Below are 23,289 nucleotides of genomic sequence, written 5' to 3' on the forward strand. Positions count from 1 at the left end.
CCTCTCAGTAATTCCTCTCAGATACCTTTCAATTGGTCCAACAAGAGCAGGAACACTATCCCCGTCTCACCATCACTTTTAGATCCCTTGCGTTTCCCCTGTCCCTGTCATACAAGCTCCCCTCCCCTCACTTTCTCCTCTTTTATGTCTCCCTACCCAACCTTCAGTCCAGTTGCCATCTCCTTGGGATTGTTTATCCTGGCCATCTTATATAGACACCAAAAGAGAAAGTATAGAAAGGAAAAATAAAACAACCAGAGCCCACGCTACTAGTTCTATGTCTAACTTTTGTCCTGGCCCTGAGTAAATGAGTGAGCAGGTTCTGACAGGATCCAGTGGCCCACTGACCTTTCCTTTTGGGCATCCATCTCCTAGGACCCACCTCCCCAACAGCACTGTATACTCTTTCAGTCTTCAGCGTTCATGTCTGAGGGGTGTGCCTTCTACAAGACCCTGTTGCTCAATCTGCAGTCAAGGCTGGAGCAGTCTAGTGCTCCACACTCCACCCCAGTTACACCTTTAACTTTCAGTGAGGCCTCCTGTTGAATATCATTCAACCAGTTCACATGGGGTGTCAAGTGCTGAGTCAGATGCCTGCTATCAAGATTCCTCAGAGACCTCCTGTCTGCTCCCATTGCTTGTCCATGGCACTCCCCTCATGGTTTGCACCCATGTGGGCTGCTCTCCCTGAACTATATCTTCGGTGTCGTCCTATATGGCCCTGTTGCCTAGGTAGGGGCTTTCATGTCTTGAGCTGGTGCCAGCTCCGCAATCCTATCTGCAGATGAGCTGCTTCAAGAAGGAATTTTGCCCTCAAGGATTGCCATATTGCTGTGAGGTCTTCCTTCTTTCTCCTTCCTGTTGACACATAAACAACACCCTCCCCTTGGAAGGATTAGTGCTCTCTTCCCCCATTGCCATCTTTATTCTTCCCCTATACCTCTGTGGCCCGGAAGGCAGGAGGCGGGTTGATATCTTTCTGTACCATTCTTATCTGCCTCTTTTTAATTCTTCCTTCTCCCCACCTTTTCTTTTTTGATGATGTATGCTCCCAGGACTGTAATATATACATTTTCCCCTATGCCCCTCTGTTGTTTGAACTTACCTAAGTGGACTCACGTTGTACGTACGTGTCCTTTTGTGCTTGGTTTACTTGCTCAGCATATTATTCTTTAACTCCTTCCATGAGACGAGGTGCCTCATGGTTTCTTCCCTGTTTTGCAGGAATGTGTAGTACTCCATTCTATGGATGTATGAGAGAATTTTTTAATTCATTCGTCTATTGATGGAAATTTAGGCTGTTTCCCATTTATTGCAATTGTAAAGTGTGCAGCGATGAACACTGGTGTGCAGATGTCTGTTCACGGCCTGTTTCTTTTTTCTTCTGGGTAGATGCCCAGTAATGGGACTGCCAATTCATTTCCACAGTGGCTATATGTATCTACAGGATCATCAACAGTGAATGAGAGTACCTATCTAATCACACCCCACCAACATTTGTTGTTTTCTGGTTTCTTTAATTGGGCTGTCCTTGTGGGTGTTAGGTGGTATCTCATGGTTGTTTTGATTTGCATTTTACAGATGGCTAACAATTGGGAGAATTTTCTTATATATTTATCGGCCATTCAGGTTTCCTCCTTTATGAATTTTCTGCTCAGGTCTTTTGTCCACCTAATCCGTGGGGTATTCATATTTTTTCTCATTGTAAAGTTTCAGGGTTCTGTAGATTTTAGAAATAAGACCTTAGTCTGATGTGTCATTGTCAAATATTTTTTCCCAGTCTGTGGGCTCTCTCATTACTCTCTTGATGAGGTCTTTCGATGTACACTCAAGTGTTTTATCTTTTGTATGTCCCACACATCTATGTTCTCTTTCACTGGGTGGGCATCCTTCATTATTGCTGAAAGTCACAGATTCCCTGTGTTAAAGTTCTTAATTTTGCTCCTATGTTTTTGTTGACATCCAGTTTTTCCAGAATCATTTGTTAAAAAGCACATTTGCTTCCCATTTGTTTTTGGAGTGGCCATTATCAAAGATCAGGTCTCTATTCTGCTGTTTTAATTTCTGGATCTTCTGTTTTTATCCATTGGTCTGTGCATCTATCATTGTACCAGTACCATGCTGTTTTGACAACAGTGGCTGTGTAATAAGTTTATAGTCAGGTAATACACCCCCCTCCCAACCTCCTCACTCCCGCACACACACTTTATTATTCTTCTTCAGGAGTCATTTGCCAATTCTGGGTTTCTTCCCTTTCCATATGAAGTCAGTTTTTCCATTTCCTTGAAAAATGGTGCTGGTATTTGTATCAGGATTGCACTGAACCTATATAGTACCTTATGTAAGATTCACTTCCTTACAATATTTAATCTACCGATCCACAAGCATGGGATACTTTTTAATTTGTGAAGGTCCATTTTGGCTACTGGTACTAATGTGTTATAGTTTTCCTCATTTGGGTCTCTTTTTATTTTTTGGTTAGGTATATCCCTAGATATTTCAATCTATGCATGGCAATTGTGAAGGGCACTACCTTCTTGATTCCTTTTTTTCTGAAATCCTAACGGCTGCATGTAGCAATCCAAATGATTTCTGCTTGTTGATCTTGTATCCTGAAAGGAGTGTGGCCTTTTAAAAATCTAAGACCCCGGTAACTACTTCATTCTCATTATTCACTTACTGATTTCCTGAGTTACATGTTTGGCTTTGAGGCAGGGAGTTGTGTCAGGCTGGGTTGACTAGGGAAACAAAAGCAGTGATCTTCATATATGTGCAAGCAACAGCTTTATGTCAAGAAGCTTTATATATCAGGAAAATATCCCAGCCCAGTCCAAGTCAAGTCCGTAAATCCAAGGCGAGTCCATAAGCCCCTCTTCAGACTCACAAGGAGGCACCATCAGGTTGTGACTTGATTGACAGGCCAGTCTCCACTCCAACACCTTTGTATCTTCAAGTTGACACAAAATTATGTAAGCACTAAAGTAGTACGTACGGCAGACCTGCTGGCCCTGGACCTGTGGCGCTCATCCTGTTTCCTGTAAACCTTGGTTCTCTAAGAATCTGCACCCACCGGCCTTCCGTTTCCCAATGTCATGATTCACCCTCCGGCTTTGAAGATGACTTTGGATCCATGGGCTTCAATTGCACTGGGTTGGGATGCTTTTTGATATAATAATTCTTTCTTGATCCAAAGACCTTTGTTATGCATATATGAGTCTTACTGGCTTTATTTCCCTGGCTGTATTTTACTGGCCCAACACACTGTCCAAACCGGGAAAAAAATAGTGAAGGATCAAGTGTTTAGGAAATAACAAATAATTTCAGACCTTATCTTGGTCTATGACCTCGTGGTTCTCTGACCCTCAGTTTCCCACCTTTAAAATAGACCTGCTGTCTACTGTGCTAAATCTGCTGCTAAGACCTCTTTAGAGCATTGGAAAGCAAGGACTTTGCTTTGAGGCCTAAGATGCTCTTGCCCTAAGCCAAACTATTTTCAATTGTCTCATATGCATGTGACAATTGGACATTGAATAAGGAAGTCTGAAGAGGAATTGATGCAATTGAATTATGGCACTGGAGAAGACTCTTGAAAGTACCATGGACTACTAAAGGGACAAATCAATGTGCAACAAAGAATTCAAATAGGCCAATAATTATGAGGATGGGGCAGGACTAGGTAGTGTTTCATTCTGTTGTGCAGAGGGTCACTGTGGGTTGGAACTGATTGAATGACCCCTAACAACAACAACACCTGGCTCATAGGGTTGCAATGAGGCTGAAATGACGTTGTCTCTAAAGCCCCCTGAACAGAAGCCAAGATGCAGACATTGCTAACCATATTACTAAGTTATCACCGTGGCGGTTCGGTGGTTACATTCTTGTTTTCCATGAAGGAGACCCAGATTTGTTTCCTACATGTCCAGCCACCAGCTATGCCAGTGGAGGCTTGTGTGTTTCTTTAACGCTAAACACATTTCAGTAGAGTTTCCCAACTAAGGTGGACTCTCTCAAAAAGTCCTGTTATTCATTTCAGAAAAATCATCTGATGAAAACTCTATGAGTCATATCAAGGAGATCTACCACTGATGAGGCAACAGCCCCACATAGGACAAGAGTCCGCTCCATTAAAGATGGAGGAGTCAGAGTCGAAGCCCACTGACTGGCAGACAACACACCACCGCCACAAAAACGTTCCTAGTGTAGCCGTGTTTGCGTGTGTGAATACATTTTGTATCTGCTGTTTGACAGTAGGCAAAACAGGAGTTCCTGAGATAGCTTATACCCTTCCCAGTACTGATGGTTTCCTCCCTCATGAGAAAATAATATGCATGTTACAAAGTAGTATCCATTGCATCTTATCAGGGAATACTTATTGAATGTCTAGCTAGAGTTAAGATACTGTCTTAGGCACCAAGGCAGCCACAAGCATGAATCAGATTGCATCTACCTTGATTGGCGTAGAGTACCGTGAGAGACATATGTACACACAGAAATAACACTCCCGAGAGAGTGAGGGAATGAGCTTACTCACTGTCAGACAGAATGTCAAGGAAATTCAGAGCAGAGAGAGGCTGCTGCTTGCCATTTGGTATTGACACTGGGTGTTGTCTGGATTTATAGATGAAGGCACTTGAGGGTGACCTTGAAGTAAAGTTGGTATTTTCGTCCGACTTGTTGGAGACACGGATTTCATACATGATCTGTAGCACGAGCAAAACCCAAACCATATGAATCCTGTAAATTGCACAGTGCCAGGGCCGGCTGCCAGGTCGTCGCTCCGCACTCACGGCCCCGTCGTGTCTGTTGGCGGAGGACTGGCCTCCAAGGGTTTTCAATGGTTGGTTTTCCTAAGAACTAGACCACCATGTCTTTCGTACAAAGTATCTCTGCGTGGAATCAAGTCTTCAATCTTCATAAGCTTTCTATTAACAGGACAGCATGTTAAGTACGCACTATCCAGGGCCTGTTGTCGTTTGTTGAGTTGGTTCTGACTCACAGCGCCCCCTGCAACAACAGAGTGCAACACTGCCTGATCCTGCCCTGGGCTCACGGTGATGGGTATGTCTGAGCCCGTTGCTGTGAAAATGTGCCATCCTATCTTTTAAAATATACGAGTAGGTATGCTTACCTGCCTGTGAGCAGGGTGCTCAGAAAATATTAAAATTTGAAAACCTGGGCTAGAATCAAATAGAAAAAAAAGCAAAAAACATCTTGAATATTGCAAAAAGATTGGAGTAGGCCTTTTCTTTTTATTCATTGAAAGAAATATCGTCTTTATTTTTGTTATGTTTCCACTTTCTCCAGATATTCAAGATGACTCACTGAAAACGGTTCAGGGTCTTCTCAAGGCTATCTCCCTGACATCATCTCACAGTATAATTGTACAGAGTAGACTCTTGTTTTCCTTTGACTGGAATTTAAAATTTTTCCCTCTCCTTATTTTCCTTTGCTTCAACTCTTCAGCTCATTTTGTAGGTTGCAGAACCAAAGGTGGAGATATGTGTCTAGGAATACTCTGGACCTCTAAATGGACCCTGGGCCTTTTGCCTCCTTCATTTGGGCATCTCACAAATGCCATATCAGGGAGCCCACTAACTCACTGAAAGGCAGAAGGACAGATATGCTGAGAGATGGCCTGGCCTGTGTTTTTCTCAGCAAAACAAAAGGTGTGGTAATATGTGTTTGCAGAAAACAAAGCAAAATATATTTGCAATTGTTCACCTGCTGTGCTTTTGTGTTTCCCCAGAAGTGAATGATGTGGATATTGTCCTATTTAAATGCCTCTAGGCTGGCTTCAGGGAAAGTAAAAAAATACATATATACCTAGTCATAGAAACAATAATATAATATGAAAAAATACTTAGTTGCTCTGGATGTGCATAAAAGCAAAATAAATGTCATTCTTTGCACATGTAAATTTGGAAGGTCCCAAAGAACACAATAAGAACACCAAAGGTTTCTATGAGTCAGGATCAATTCTTTTGGCTGCATAAGAGGAAAGGAGAATCCAATTTTACATTACCCCAAGGCTGAATATCACCAAGCAGAGATCAGACATGCCTTCACTCTCCAATTTCCTTTACCAACTTCCCCTCCCAAAGCACTCCTCTGCTAAATCCAACAATTCATTGCAATGTCCACACAGGACTCTCAAAGGATACACACAATTATGAGAATTTATTGCCGAATTAAATCATTGCAAGCCAAGGTTGGAAAACAGGAAGGATACAATGCATTTGTCAGTAGATCCTCCTGTAAGCCAAACTGGCAGGAAGGTCTCTCTCTGGTCCTCAGCGTCTCAGCCCCACAGCCCGTTAGTCTCTTGCCTTGCTCTGGGAGTCTTACAATGTTCTTTCCTTCAGCCGGCAGGCATCCTGTGGGAAGGGACTCATTCTGTGCACTGGGAAGCCTGCTGTCCCAATGGTCATGGCGTTTCTATTTCTGGTGCCTCTAATGTAGCTACAGCGTCACAGAGCGATCTTGCATACGATCCTCTGGTGATTATGTTTTCTGGGACAGTCATGGGATTCTCTGATCCTGTTTCTGAGTTGGCTCATTGTATAAACAGCAGCATGACTGAATTGACCGAGGCCAGAGTTAAAGCTGAGTACGCCTTATTTGCATCTTTCCATGTAATCGTTTTGTGGGAGTTAGTAACACGGTGGATACAAGAACAATGCCAAGTACTTTCACTGCACCACTGAGGCATACCAATACATACACGTACATGCATGTGTGTACACATACACTACACATATGCATATATATGTGTGTATGTCTGTATTTATGAAGGAGTACCTGGGATAATCAAACTGTTACGTCCTCGGATATGAAATGAAAGGTCCCTAGTTCAAATCTACACAGAGGAGCTACGCGAGAAAGTGTTGGCAATCTGCTTCCGGAAACCGCTTCTGTCGCCCCTCCCCCCACACCTCCCCAGGGAGCACAGTCCTATTCTGACACCCACGGGGTCTCCAGGAGGTGGACACACACCATGACAGTAGGTTTTGTGTCTCCACCTCCTCCTCCTCCCTCTCTTCCTCTGTTTTTTAATGCTTATGATGTTCAGCTAGAGTCAAGAGCCATTCACCCTCTGAAGCCCTGTTATTCTACTGAGAATTCTCAGAATTAAGAGAAATGTGTTCACATCATTTACTAGTAAAAGATACAGACATAGCGTACCCCACTCCAGAATCTCAGTTTTCTTCCTCCAGAGTTTGAGGATTTATGACACATTTTTAAACATTAAATTATTAATTGCGGGAGTCAGTTGACAAATTCGTACCTGTCAATCATTCTTCTGGATACAGGAAATATATTAAAGAATAAAAGTCCTACCCTGAATGAGCAGTTGTTTCTAGAAAAGGGAAGACACCGTCAATAAACATAAATAATATACTAGAGAAATACATCAAGAGTGACATTGAGTGGAAGTGAATTGGGGCAATTTTGAACTAGGTACTGTGCTAGATGCTTTAAACTTGCTAAGCACCGAGAAAAAGGAGATTGAAAACAATATCCTGACACTAGAGAGCTAGAATTGAAGGTTGAAGAAAAATTGCAAGGCAATAAATATGGATATGAATTTCAAGCAGAAGGATCCGTTTGTAATGCAAATAATGAAAGAAGGGACTAGAAAAAATAGACCTAGACCTGCCCTGCAATTATACTAATTGCTTTCCAAATATGGAAGGTTGCACAGCTGTGCTATGTGCTTACCTCCCCTAAGACATTCAAGTTCCAGGAGATTCCACAGCTCGCTCCCAAGCCTTCTGATCCAGTGATTCTGAAGGTCTCCAGCGCTTAAAAAGGAATGTGAGCGTGATGGTAAAGTACTATATTTAATGTGGGAGAACATGGCATTTTCAGGCAAGAAGAATTATGGAAGATAGATTGTGGCACAATGGTATATTTGATAGTGTAGCTGCCCTGATATTAGATGACAGAGGTAATGACAGCCTTTACTTGGGTATGGTGGAAATTAATGGACAGTAGAAAGTGGTTATTTACAATATTTAATGATTAGATTTGATAGGTAACTGGGCAGGTGCACAACTGACAGGAAGAACAAAGAGAGTGGAATGAACCATTATTTGCAGGCATCTAATTTATAAAATGAGATGGAAGTAATTTACTCAGCAAAATATTAGTTCAAACATGGGTATTTGTATTTCTGAACAAGGTTCAATTTTACATCAGGGTAGTTGAGAGAAAAGTGGTTCAGAGACATTGATCTGAGAAGGTAGGACTTGGAATTCATCAAAAAGGAAGAATGGAGGAGGAGGAGGATAAAAATGGGATAGAAGTTCAAGAAATAAGTGGTCAGTTATAAGAAAGAAACTATGCCCAAAGAGATTATGCAAAATATTTTGAAGTGAGCCATTTAGAAGCCATTGGTGAACTCATTGGGAGTAATAGGATACTAACCTAATTTTTATGAACTGGCAGCAAAAGGGCAAATTAGAAGCAGTGGCAACAAATATCAGATATCTACAGCTGGTATTGAGGATTCTTCAGTTCACACACACACACACACACACACCTTTCTGTTGCCTAGATTTTAAAAGTGCATACATTTGCAAAACTGAAGCATGAAAGGTACAAGTAGAATAAGTGAAACAAAAATTGAATAATTGAGCTAACTCTCATAACCCCAAGGCATAAGTATTTGTGTTATAAGATTGGTTTGATGCACTAGAAAAGAGGGGATAATAAAGTTGCAACTTTTTGTTTATTTTTTCTAAGTGATAAAAAATTAAATATTAGAAACAAGTATACCACCATACCCAATACATCAATATGTAAAAGCAAAATGTAATAAAATATTGAATACCTTTATATTAACCTCAGCTCTGAATTGAAGAATTACCATAATATTATATTAAATATTTTACTACAAATGTTGATTCAATACATACACAAATAGTTCCTAAGAAAGCATCATTGTAAGGAATCATAATTACACCTAATTAAAAGTATAATTACACCTAATTAACAGAATGCCTGTGACAGTTATATAATCTGGTGTCAATTTGTGGAGGGGTGGAGTCCAAACTGTCAATCAAGCTGCAGCTTGATGACCTCATTTGGAGGCACCATGGAGATGAATAGCTCACTGGAAGCGGCACACAGACATACTCCTGTGTGACATTCCTTTTGAGACACACATGGAGCTACATCAGAATCCTGGAGCTGAAGGAGCCATGTGGAGACGCCTGCCAGCACTGATATGCTTCCACTGCCACTGGATCCACAAGACTTCCCAACCTCTGGCCTGTGATTTTTCTGTATTCAGCATCATGGCATGTGTTGTATGAGTCTGAAGAGGAATTTATAGCTTGAAATTGGATATCTGGGTTAAAATTGGACTTATGGACTTGAGCTGGACTGGACTAGGAGGTTTTCTCAATTGCTCTTATATGTAAAGTTCTTTCTTATATACACATGAATGTCTATGGATTTATTTCTCTAGTCTACACAGACTAACACAATACCCTATATTATTTTTTGTTTGTAATTTAACCTATCCTATTGTCTCGCAAGATGAATTTCAAACTTGAGAATGCTCTCTCAAATACATCTGGTGCACCCAGAACTACCATAGCAGTTTCATATAATGGGATATTATGAATGGGTTTGTCCTCATATTCAAGACTCCTGTCATCGTCTCTCGTTCTTTATACATAGTAAAAGGTTACTATTATAGAGTCAATATTAAGTGTAGTTATTTGATCACAATTTAACTTTCCCCCTTAACTTTTAGAAATAAGTCCATCGCACTGACGTTAATTGAAATGAAAATATTTCCTGAATTCCTTTCTTTAATCACACTTCCAGTATTGCCCCTGTTCAGATTATCCATCCCCCCTGTTGAAGTTAGATTTTACGTTGGCCTGGCCCTGTGTGAACGTATAAGGGTGCAATATAGCCTGTCAATTGGGGTTTGGTGTCTTTGTGTAAGAGAGAAACTGGAAACTTCTCTCTCTCTGTGATGTGAAGTCTTGCTGGGATTCTACCAGACTCCAGGGGCAGCCCCCATATGAGCTGCCCAACTGAGAGCTAGCAGCACCCTGCGGTGTGTCCACTGACATTGGATCCACACAACTCTGCATTGACCAGCCTGCGTCTCTCTGATTCTGCTTCAACTTTCTGCATCGTTGGTCTGCAGCTCTGTGAATCTGAAGATGGCCTTGGTTGTCCCAGGGTCCATCGACTTGACTTGGACTAGGCTGGACATCTTTTTTTCTTACACATAGATGAGTGACACTGTATTTGTTTCTCTAGACAACCTGGCTTAACAAACCACCTAAAGCCTTATTTCAAAACAATTTTATTGGCATTCAATTTGTGTATTAAAAAATCCAATGATAACATCATATTAAAAAGATGATCACTAACATTAATTTTAGAATATCTCCTTTAATATTGTACCGATCTTTATTAGATCACCATGACTACCAGCCTCTTTTGCCACAATGCTAAGGTTCTGTTACTTGAGTTACTGTCTCTAATTAGATGGTCCTCTCTTGGATTTCATATGAAGAAAATCATACAAAACAACAACAGTAACAAAACCAACAATGCCAACAAAATGAAACACGACCTCAGTGCAAGGGAAAGTAGAAGACAGAAGACACTAGAACAAATTAAAATGGGTCAAAAAAGAAAAAGAAATGATAATATGGACATTTTAACCAAATTATATCTGCAATATTCCATTTGCCAATGTACTCATTCCCTTGTCAATGGGCCTGGGTGTTCAAAGGAGGTTTATTCAGTGTGGGGATTCTGCAGATAGATTTTGGGCTTTTGCCGTCTTCCATTCTTCTGTGAGCTGGGTACTCAGAACCAGCTTACTTTTAGCATGTAACATGGCGTTCACCCTAAGTACAAATGTAATATGCATCGAAAGAGCTGTTAGATAGACTCCTCCCACCGTGCTACTGCAGCGGGCTGAAGGCTGGGCTGCTATGGCGACTTAAACCCACCATCAGTCTGCAGCATAGAGATGAATCTAGCTGCACCCTCGAGAGACATTGTCTCTGAAATCCTGTCGTTCCACCCGGTGTTACACGTGCTGCACATTTGAATAGACTCGATGGTGGTAGACTTGGATTTAATGCACTATCCTTTTAACAATGTACCCTCAGCATAAAAGTTTTCAGTCTCAGGTTCTCAAATGCATGATTGTGATATTAAATATATATGTGGTGATAATATATGGAGCAGATTGTTTTTCCACTCAATAGTAACATTTTGCTTCATGATAATGGTTGCCATTTTCTCCCTGTAACAATGCTCTTCCCACTTCTTCTTTGTGTTCCTTGTTCCCAGTTTTCCGTCTTTCTTTTCATCTCCTGCCTTTTGGGCTTTGTTTTAGGGAAAATTCTGACATTTAGAAGTAAAATCCTGTCTTGTTTTAGTTGTGATTGTCCCAGTCTATGAGTTGACTGGAAGTAGATCCCTGGAGTTGGTTTCAATTTCAGGCTTGAAAAGTGAGTCAATCACAGGGGCAGTTCCACCCTTCCCCATGGATCAGCATTGACTGGATGGTGGTGGAAACGATGCCCCTCAGGGATGATTGATAATGTTCTCTGACATCAAATGATAAGGATGTCTCTAAGTGAACCAGAGACATATATAAACCATCAATACATGCCTAAATGTTGGGCTTCCACTTAATTCTAGTCCCAAATCTAAGAACATGGCCTTGCTTAATACTCACCCTCATGAATAGATCACTGAAGATATGGGTGCTGTAGTAGAGTGTAGGCAAGAAACTGGTTCCTGGCAATTAGAGAAAATAGTACCTAGGGTCTTAGGAGTTTGTGTACACATAAGCAGCTGTGAACTAAGTCCACATGGAAGAAGCACACCAGTCGGCGTGAGCCAAGTTTAGGAATAATATAGCCGAGTCTGGGGGAGAGGACGGTGTCAGAGTTCGGAATGGGGATATCTGGTCTACAGGAGGGGCTATATGTGAAAGTGGGAGCCCCAACTCCATTCTCAGAGTCCACCCGTGGGTTGAGCCTCAGGTGGGTCCCCTCTGATCATTGTTGAGGGTTGTGAACAGCCCTGTTATCAGACAGAAAGCATTATAAAATCAATTATGGATGACGTGGTTGAGTTAAAACATAAAATCTTTTCATTTGATCTCGTATTTAACCCATTTTTTAAAACATTTTAATAGGGGCTCATACAACTCTTATCACAATCCACATATATACATACATCAATTGTGTAAAGCACATCTGTACATTCTTTGCCCTAATCATTTTCAAAGCATTTGCTCTCCACTTAAGCCCTTTGCATCAGGTCCTCTTTTTATCTCCGTCCCTCCCCGCTCCCCCTCCCTCATGAGCCCTTGATAATTTATACATTATTATTTTGTCATATCTTGCCCTATCCGGCGTCTGCCATTTTAAAACTGTTTCAGTGTAAAGTGGGGGGTGGAAAGTGAAGGAGAAACACACGTTGATTAAGTGCCTATTGAATCCCCTGTGACCTTGGACCAGGGATGGAAACAGTCTTGATATCATGCAGAGTGCACTGGAAAATGGATTGTTGAAGATGCCCATAGGTTAAAATGTAGCTCTCTTGTCATTTTTTCTCCCTTATGATCTGTTAAAATTTGTTCTCATTTTTTAATATTTTCTACTTTTTTTTCAATTGAGGTTTCTAATTTGTTTTACTTTGTTATTGTTAGTTTTAAAAATTGTTTTTCTGTATACAAGAATGGGTGGATCTCTGGAGACAGTAACTGGATTGTTGGTTCCCTCAGGACAAGGCAGGGGAGGCTGGAAGGTAATGGGGAGTTTGGTGGTAATTAATCCAGGAAGGATGAGTGTTCTGGGCTGGATTGCAGTGATGATTATACAACTCTTCTAGATGTGGTTGAATGATTGAATTATATTATATGCATGTTGAATGCCAGCAGAACCATTGTAAAACTGTAAAAGAGAGAGAAAAATGAGGAAAGTCGAGTCTGACTTAGAGCCCCATTAGTCTCTCCCAGACCAATACATCTGCTCTTGTTATGATTTTAAATTGTGTTCCTTTTCTCTCCCTGTCTGTCCAGGAACTTCTATTGTGAATTGAGTCAAAACAATCCACACTGGTAATGAGGCACCATTTCGTGTTCCTGGTTTCTGGACACTGGGGCTATAGCTTGTGGGGTTTTTTGGAATAATTGCTTCCTTGAGTCTGTTTTCTTCATTCTTTTTTGTTCCAGAAGACAAAAGACAATAGTTGCAATTCTCTAAGATAGAATTCCAAGCTTTTTTGTTGTGGGCTGGTTGATCTAGTAATCCTTGGAAGCTGTGGTCCCAGGTACCCAAGCTCAGTGATTGATTTCCTCAAGGAGTTTGGTTACAATAAAAAATATTTTCATAACTTTGTCCTATGTATCCATACACAACATTATTGGATATATTTGCATTCATGTAAAGGTATCCCCTGCCAATCCTACATACTGTAGCATATACTCTCATATGCCTCTGACAGCTGTTCAGGTTGCATGTCTACCGTTGTACCTACTCTAGATGTTGTGTGTTATTACTAATGCAAGGCTGTGTACATAATGATATTTACTATTGTATCTTTTACTTGCTCTCTGTCTTTTACTGGTGTGCCTTCCACTGCCATTGTGGTGCCTCTCCCTTGTACTGCACATTGCTTTCCCTTCACCCAAATGAATACATGCCAACTCTCTGTTTAGGGATTTAGTCCCCCTTTCCTCCCTCCCAACCCTTCGACCTGTCAAAGAAAGTTTACTCTGTGTGTAAACTTTTTGTCTACATCTCTTGATAGCAGTCCTGCCCAGAACAAGGCAATGCTTTTCTCTGTTCAAATGACTGCCTCTTGGTGAATGCATACGTTTCACATGAGTGCATTGAAGCTTCATGGAGTTCTCATGCTTCTCCGTGTTATCCATAATTTATTATGAACCATAGAGTTTAGTGTCTTTACATAGTCAACAAAATATAAGTAAACATCTTTCTGGAATTTTCTGTCATCAGCCAAGTTAATTCTGCCATCAGCAATGATATACTTTGTTCATTTCCTCTTCTGAATCTGGCTTGGATTTCTGAAGCCTCCTATCAATATGTTTGCTGCAACCATGTTTTTAATTGTCTTCAATGCAATTTTATTTGTATACAATAGGTGATTCGGTTTTGTGTCAACTTTGCTAGGCACTGTTCTCAATGGTGTGAAGTTAAGACCTAGGAATCTCCCACATTGGTGTTAGTTGCCAATGAATCAGTCCCAAGTCATAAGGGCACCATGCATCATATGTTGCAGCATTGTGATCTCTAGGATTTCACTGACTGAGTGTGACCTTCAGATCTTTTATCCTAGTCTGCCTTAGTTTGGAAGCTCTCCTGAAACCGTTTCAGTATCATAGCAACACGTAAGCCTCCAATGACAGAAGTGAATGACATTCTCTTCTAGGACAGTCAAACATTCTACTGCTGGGACACCATTGCCCGCTAGGAGATTAAATTTCATTCTTCATACATGCCTTTATTACTTAAAGTCAGTTACTTCACATCTATAATAGGCCATACTCTAATTAGGGGTTTAGCTTACTCCTACGAGAGCGCATACAGTCTTGCAAGGAAGATAAAACTTAAGTATAGTATTTGATTATAAGACAGGAAATTAAACATGACACATTAGGAAGTCACCACTTCCAAAATTACTTATTAGCCATTTAGGTGCACGTATTCTGGATAGTCTAAAAAAGACATGGCTTATACTTGGACAGTCAGAATTCTTGTAAAGATGATGGATGCTGAACTGGTCTTCAAAGAATGTGTGCGATCGGAATGAGCAGAGAATGGAAAGAAAGTCAATGTGGATTCAGGCAACAAAACTAATAAAATTTTGGAAATGGAAACGTACATGGTAGGGAAGGGGATCAGAAAGGAGCCGTGTGGAGTGGAGTGCTAATAAAAAAAGGTGTTAAACAAGGGAGAGGGGTGGATGAAGTAGACAGTTTTTCTTGCTTCTAATCTAAACCTATTTCAGCAATGTTCGCAACAACCATAGAAAATTACAATGTGGAAATTTCCAAGTGCTGTTTCCTTGAATAAACCCACAATGGAAAAATCTCATGCCAGAGGCTATGTACTTCAAACAAATAAATATCTTCTAGGACTTCTAAAGTACAGCAGGAAGTAGTTCCGCATTTATTCCACCTCCGTTGGTTTTCTATTATTGTACAGAAGATAACCTAGAGATAGCTAAGAGCATCAACGTTCTGGATGATAGTGCGTTACTTACTACAAAAACCTGAAAAAGGTTAAGTTTTTATTAGAAATATCCTTTTATACTATTTTTGCTTTTGTTTTGATTTTAAAATAAAGAAAGAAACACATAAACCCACACTGAAAATATGCAGATATGCACAAATTTGAAACATTTAAGGTCCAACATTGGGTATTAATTAAATACATATTCTGTCCACTAATACAATGGTATAATAACATCAATATTCTATGAGTATTGGATTCCACTGGAAATTCCTGATGATTTATACTTTTAACTTCTATTGAAATAGAAGTCAGGAATATTTAATCACACGAATCATGAAAACACAACTGAATGACATTTTACAATGAGTATTACCAACGTAACCAGTGCCCACATCAACAAATCTCTTTTCCATCTTGACTTCTAACATCATACATTAATTTTCTTTATTTTTAAAGGTTATATAAGTGAAATTACACAGAATAAACTCATTTGAGTGTCATATTTTGCTCAATATTTTATCTTTCAGATTCATCCCTTTTATTGCTTATAAACGGATCTCGTGTGTTGGTGTCTTATGAACTGAGCTGCTAATTCCAGAGTATGACATTCAAACTCTCCAGCTACTCTGTTCCCTTAAAGAGCGTTGGGAACCCACAGGGGCTATGAATCAGAACAGACTCGATTTTTTCAGTTTGGGTTTGGTTTCATATAGTAGAGTTTGTTCCTTCTTGTGGCCACCCAGTATTCTGTTAGAGAAATGTCCAAACCCATGGCTGTAGAGTTGACTTTGACTTACAGGAGAGAGCAGAACTGTCTATGATGTTTCCAAAGCTGTCTATTTCTTTGGCTGTGACTCCTGCAACTTCCCTCGTGGAGCAGCTAGTGGATTGGAACTGCTGAACTTTAGGTTACCAGCTAAGCACTAACCACTGTTACCAAACCAACCAGCCCAGACCCACTCCTGTCCAGTGCATGCGTGCTCCGAGAGACCCTATAGCACAGAGTCAGACTCCCCATGGCATTTCTAAGGTTGCCATCCTGATAGAAGCAGACTGTTTCATCTTTCCCCCATGAAGCAGCTGGTGGGTTCAAATTGCAAGCTTCGTGGTTAGCAGCCCAACACTTAATCCACTACGTCAACAGGAATCCCGAAATAACAACATCTGTAACTTCATTTCAGAGGAGCTCTGCTGGCATGGTGGATTATGTGCTGCACTGCTAACCCCAAGGTCTGTGGTTCAGACACACTAGCTGCTCTGTAGGAGAACGATGAGCCTTCCTGCTCTGGTAAAGATTTACAGCTTTGGCACCCCACAGAGACCGCTCTGCTCTGTCCCATAGGCTAGATTTCCATAGCTATTGATCATAGTTTTTCAGAGTGGTTATACCCATATTTTCCTATTGGATTCTCCATTTTTTTGTTACTCTCTATTTGCTCCTATCTTATTTTCACTTGAGCTCTTCTGGTGGATGTCGTTGTTAGGTGACCTCAAGTTTATTGGATCCATGGTGACCTTCAGATGACCCTGTCTTCTGAAGAACCTCTGGATGGGTTGACTTTGACGTACCGGAGAGAGTAGAGCTGTCCATGGTTTTCACTGCGGGCCTTTCTGTTAGCAGTCTGACACTTGACCATCTGTGCTGTGCCGAGGCTAATCATTCTGGTGGAGAGAAACTCATAGTGTGCGGCGGTTTATTTCTAATTTCCCACGGCATAGTGGGTTATACATTGGAATGCAGTTCAAGACCAATAGCTGTTTCTTGGCAGAAAGAGGAGGCTTTTGACTCCCAGGAAGGGTATAGTCTCAGAAATGCACAGTGGCAGTGCTCTGAGTTGTCACGGAGTCCGTGGCAGTGGGTTTGGTTGGCATGGTTTTTGAATGCCTACTGAAAGGAGCCCTATGGTCCTCCCATATGTGAGAGGCTGGACTATAAACCTAAGACCGGCAGTTCAAACTCAGCAACCATGCTAAGGAATAAAGAAGAGGCTCTTTGCTGTTATTGACACTCTATAAAACACTAGCTAGAGCCACTAAGACTCAGAAGTGACTTGATAGCAGTTTTTGTTTTAATGTCCAGTGAAGCTGATCTAATTTTGATAATTGGATTAGCCATATGAAATTATCTGTGTGAGATTCTTGTTCATATAGTATGCCCATTCTCCTATTAAGGTGTTTACTTTCCTTCATGATTCATGTATTTTGAATATCAGTATTTTATTGGATATGAATATTACATTTTCTTATGATTTTCCTTCCATGACACAAGCACAAACAAAAGTGCTTTAAAAAGTTATCTTTTGCATCAGTTATACATGATTGGAAAATTTAAAGGACTCACAAGGCTATTTAATAAAGGTAAATATTGCAGAAGAAAAAACCACAAGGAAGTGCTGAAGCCCTAAGCGACTGCCAGAAAGCTCTACAGGGGAATTCCTCAACCGTACAGGGAACTCTGAGTCTTCAGATCATGAATGACCAAAGTATAATTGAGCAAACTTGGTTTAAGAGAGATTTGACAATAATTTATAGTTGGGTGTTTTTCTACACAAAAGCTCAGTTTGGGCACCTAACTAAATCAATGTGAGCCATCAATCTATATACCCCAAACAAGCAACTCTTGCAGAAATTTAGAATTTTACAGAGAACTATATAAATCAGTAGTCAGTCTTATTTTTATTTTGGAAAAGAATCAATACCAGATTTCCAGCCATCTCCAAAAATAAGCACCTCAGAAATAAATAAGCCCACCTGAAAAATAATGCTATTTTATATGATTTGATGAATAGCATTTGTCTTTTAAATGTAGAAAGCATATTTTGATCATTTTTCTTTTGATTATTGCCTTTATAACTTGTTTTAGACATTTTAGCCTAATACAAAAGAATGAAGGCTTGCTCCATTATTTTTTAAAACCTAATGATAATTCCACATTTATAAACCACCTCAATTTAATTTTGTGCACATTGTGTTATAACTGTGTCTGGGTTATGCTGTAAAATTATGTTGTAAATATCACTCAACTTTTGAATTATACAAGTTTGGGCTAGAAAAGTTAAAAGAGTTAGAGGGTGAAGATTTTTACCAATTAGAAAATAGGATAATTGTTATTAATGGTCTTGCAATTGATATAAGCATGTTTTCTGCTTTAAATTTATAGAAGGAAAAAAGAGAATTCCTGGAGAAAATTACATCATTTTTTGTTTACCAGGTAAAATCTATTATATGTAAAGGTGACCTGCTTTATACGGCTACAAGAACTGAAACTTGGAAATTTCTTGGGAAGAATCTATATTAAAGAATAATTTTAAATTAGAATGACTTGTAATAAAGTTCTTTATTTCTTTAAAATGTTTGCTATTGTATAAATCTTGTCACTGGCAATTATTTTAAGAAGACATTGTAGACATCAAAATGTTCCCTTTTACCTTTGGACACAATAAACCAGCTTTTACCCATGTTGGTGCCTAAACTAAACCATTATGAGCTGTTAGTCTGATAATTTATATCTGTTACTATTTTATAAAAGCACAGGCATTTCACTCACTTTCCTTATTTGTGTATGATGTGCAATGTTTTAATATAGACATTTTAGCTTTGTTATATTTCCTTCTTGAAGAAAATAGATTGTATTTAACATACAGCATAATGGAACGGATGCTATATCTAGGCTCTCTCAAACTGAAACACATTTTGGCAGCTCCAGGATTTTACCCAACATTCTCTTAGTGGATGATGAATCCTAACTGCAAGCAGAGTACTAACAAGGGGTAGAAGAGACACATGTCCAGGTCTATATGAAGTTTATGTTCTAGGGGGGAGTGGTGTAGAACAGAACTTCTCAGTGAAATTAATTCCAAAAGCTCTATATCAGAAAGTACAGGACTAGGAGGAGAACTAAGAAGTGCCAGAGACAGACATGAATGCACAGAATCTCCAGTGTCTTTAGAAACAGGAGATTGAGTCTAGGGACAGACAGAGAGCATGAGATTTAGTCCTAGTGTCTCAAAGTCAAGACTGGAGGCAAGAATCTAAATATTGAGAAGGAAGGGGAAAACGTTTACCATGAACTTAGGTTGTCTTAGCTCTCCTATAACAGTAGTTCTCAACCTGTGGGTCACGACCCCTTTGGTGGGTCGAATGACCCTTTCACAGGGGTTGCTGATTCATCGCAGTAGCAAAATGACAGTGATGAAGTAGCAACGAAGATAATTTTATGGTTGGGGGGAGGGGTCACCACCACATGAGGAACTGTATGAAAGGGCCCCGGCATGAGGAAGTTTGAGAACCTCTGTATAAGAGTGAAACAGAGACTCTGGAGAGGTGCTCCTTCCCAGAGCCTGCAGTCTTCCACTCCCTCTGGAATCCTGAGGGAGGAAAGGGGAAGGACAATACCTTTTCCAACATCCAAACTGTTTTCACTTAAATTGAGTATTTCCTGATTTCTACTCACTGCTGCATGCATATTCTGTGCATACATAAAACCTTATCTCCGCCTCGAATATTTCCCCAACTGTAAATTTCCAGGTGCATGAGTGTTAGATCTTTCAGTGAAAAATGCTCAGATCTACCCAAATCCCTAGAATAACATTTCTACAAAGGAAATTTATCCCTGATACTGAAGAAGAAAAAGACTCTAGGAGGTAAATCAAACAGAAGATTATCAATGCCATTTACACAAAGGTATGCTGCAGTGTTGGGGGGAAATGATGATAATAATAAATCAAATACATACAAAATATTTCTTGAACTTCACTGTCTTAGTCGAGGGTAGATACTGGGCTTTGTTTTGGCATTTGCCACTACTGCATCATAAATCCTTCTAAAATTTAATGCAGTAACACAACAATCCAGCCATGCTTACTATCGTCACTGCCAGGTAAGTACTGGATCACTAACCTTATGTTTCATTAGGAGTTCTAACGCACCAGGTACTCTAGAAGAAACAGCGCAGTCTATCTACTCCCGTAAAGATTACAGCCTTGGGACCCTAATCAAGGTTGACATGAGTCTGAATCAATCTGACTCGTTAATTAATCAATCAGTTAAGTCACGATATTATGCAGGTCAGGAATTAAGACAGGATATAGTGGGACTGGTTCATATCACTCTTCTGACTAACTGTGCTTCCAATGGCTGCCTGGGGCTGAGATGCGATAACCGGAAGCAATGTGGCCGGGAATGGCTGTTGGCTAGTTTCTTTCTTTTTTTAATCGTTTTATTAGGGACTCATGCAACTCTCATCACAATCCATCCATATATCAATTGTGTAAAGCACATTTGTACATTCGTTGGCCTCATCAGTCTCAAAACATTTGCTCTCTACTGAAGCCCCTGGCATCAGGTCCTCATTTTTTCTCCTCCCTCCCCTCTCCCCTCTCCCTCATGAACCCTTGATAATATATAAAGTATTATTTTGTCAAATCTTGCCCTGACTTCTCCCTTCACCCACTTTTCTCTTGTCCATCCCCTAGGGAGGAGGTCACATGTAGATCCTTGTAATCAGTCCCCCCTTTCCAACCCACCCTCCTTCTACCCTCACACACACACACACCATTGGTCCTGAAGGGATCATCTGCCCTGGGTTCCCTGTGTTTCCAGTTTCTATCTGTATATAATACTCTAGTCTATCCTAAAAAAGACATAGTTTATGAATTCAGCTCCTGATTATTCTTTCAAACTACTATAATATGCTAGCGTTTTCATCGGATAGAGGTTCCAATATAATTTTTCATCTGGAAATATATTTATTCAAAGAAAATTATCATTGTTTCCTAGACATACCACATATGGCAAAGCAAGCAGAGAAACAATTCTGAATTCCACCCTCTCTTTCTTGAAGCTAAGCAGATAAAAATTGTTTTGGACAGTATTTTGTATTTCCTGAATAAACAAAACATCTCTAGCAGAATTGATCTTTATTAAATTACACGTATTCTCTTGGCAATGCCATATTCCTGTCAGCATCTGATCATTTGTTTTCAATCTAATTTTCATGTATATTTATATACTTATATTTACTTAGCTCAAGAATCAATTTCCAGTGTATTATAATTCAGGTTAGTTTCATGGGTGTTGTAGGAATTAAAAATGACAGGGAATTTATTTCAGGTACACATTTAAAAGTCATTTCCCCAAATAAGAAATCAAGTGTTCGTTTTTAAAGGCCCCTTCTTTTGCTTCAAGAATTTAATTTTAGAGCGAATATACGTACAATGTCCTTCCCACATTTGCCATTGAATTGCTTGTTCGTAATTAATTCAAATGGTGTTTTCAGCTTTAGGCAGAAGGGGCATCCACTAGATGGCAGTACTCATTGGCTTTGTATTTTTAAATATGTCCTAATTTTGTCATTCTTAAGGAGGAAACACTACTAAGTAAACAAATGGTACATTTCCGAAACAAGGTAGGGACACATCCCCAGTAAATGGTCTATGCTTATTTAGCAAATAGGAGAATGTTCAGGATGAGTTTGTCAAGTCCACCAAGTATGGTAACAACAGAAATCTTTATCTTCAGATTGTAAATGTCAAATTTGGAATGCACCAAACCTAAATATCCACCCAAACCATTAATTCCCAAATCATTATGCCTCCACGCTTCTCCCAATTGAGGATCGTCTAGAATCGACTGGAAGTCTGATGTGATGAGGTGAAAGTATCCATTTCAAGTCCAGAGAGCACTAAATCTTAAGAAATGTGTCCTTTCATTGTCATGGGACCTGCTGCATCACTGCCGACACACACCTGTGCACAATGTTTGACCTTCACAGGAGTGTAGAATAACTATCTCTCTCTCATATTTTTGACATCTAAAATGGCCACTGACTTATATACATAGTCCTAATAGGTTTTTATTATGATACATAGCACACATATGGAAAAGTACAGCATATGAATGATCATATATTTGTATGTCATCACCATACTGGTACAGAAAGAAAGCTGTGAGTACATGAAATATATATTCCTGAGCTTCTGTGAAGAATGATAGAATCATTTGGAAGTGCATACCTATATTGGTCACATACATTAATAAAATAATATTGTATCTGTAAAAACTGTTATGACAAGTGTTTACATATAGATTTACCACAGCAATAAAAGATACCCCTGTACTCCTCTCTCCCCTGTAAAGGTAACTGCTATCTAGTTTATGATAATAACTTCTCTTGATATAGTTTTATCACCTAGATATACATATCTCTAATAAGATTATTTAAATTTTTTAATGGAACCATTGTCCACATTTTCGGATCTTGCGTTCTTTAATCAAGCTATAATTTGTAAGCGTTATACCTGTTATGTAACAATTTGTTCACACGTACTGCTTATAGAATGTTGGTGTGGAGTACATTTGTATGTAGATACCACAATCTACACATATACATACGCGTGTGTGCAGGTTTCTGTTTTCCTGAAGTTTCCAAGTTTCCTTACATCTTCAATTTTACTACATCTTGCCAAAATATTCTCTAACGTGGTTAGTGTGATCTAGGGTCCCACCAAAATGTATGACAGTCAGTTTTGCTCTACATCTCCCCAACATTTGTGCTCTTAGATTTCAATTTTTTTGCCCAATGTAGTGGATGTAATTTTAATTTGCATTTTCCTGTTGATTATTGAGGTTGGTTATATGTAGGTGATTCCAACAATTTTGTGAAAAACAGAAATAAAAATATAATGAAACAATTCCATATTTTTAAAGCATCCTCATATTTTATATTCTTATTGATTTTAAAAGTTTATACGTTGTAACGTGACTTATACGCTCTCCTATATTAGTGCTCCCCAAAGTGGGCAGTAGTCTCCTCTGGGGGGGGAACTGGAACTCTCCAGGAGGCTGCAAAAGCAGAGATCTATGTTTTCTGTAGACTTACGGGCAGTAGTACAAAGGTTTTTAATTGCCAACGGGGCCCTGCGTAATTGATTTTTAGTCCGAAAAGGGGGTGATAGGTCAAAAAAGTGTGGGAATGTGTCCTCTATGTGATGTGTTCTTTAACAAATAAGACCAGCTTCTGTGTTTCTATACA

The sequence above is a fragment of the Tenrec ecaudatus genome, chromosome 17 (assembly GCF_050624435.1).
Source record: "Tenrec ecaudatus isolate mTenEca1 chromosome 17, mTenEca1.hap1, whole genome shotgun sequence".
Taxonomy (NCBI): Eukaryota; Metazoa; Chordata; class Mammalia; order Afrosoricida; family Tenrecidae; genus Tenrec; species Tenrec ecaudatus.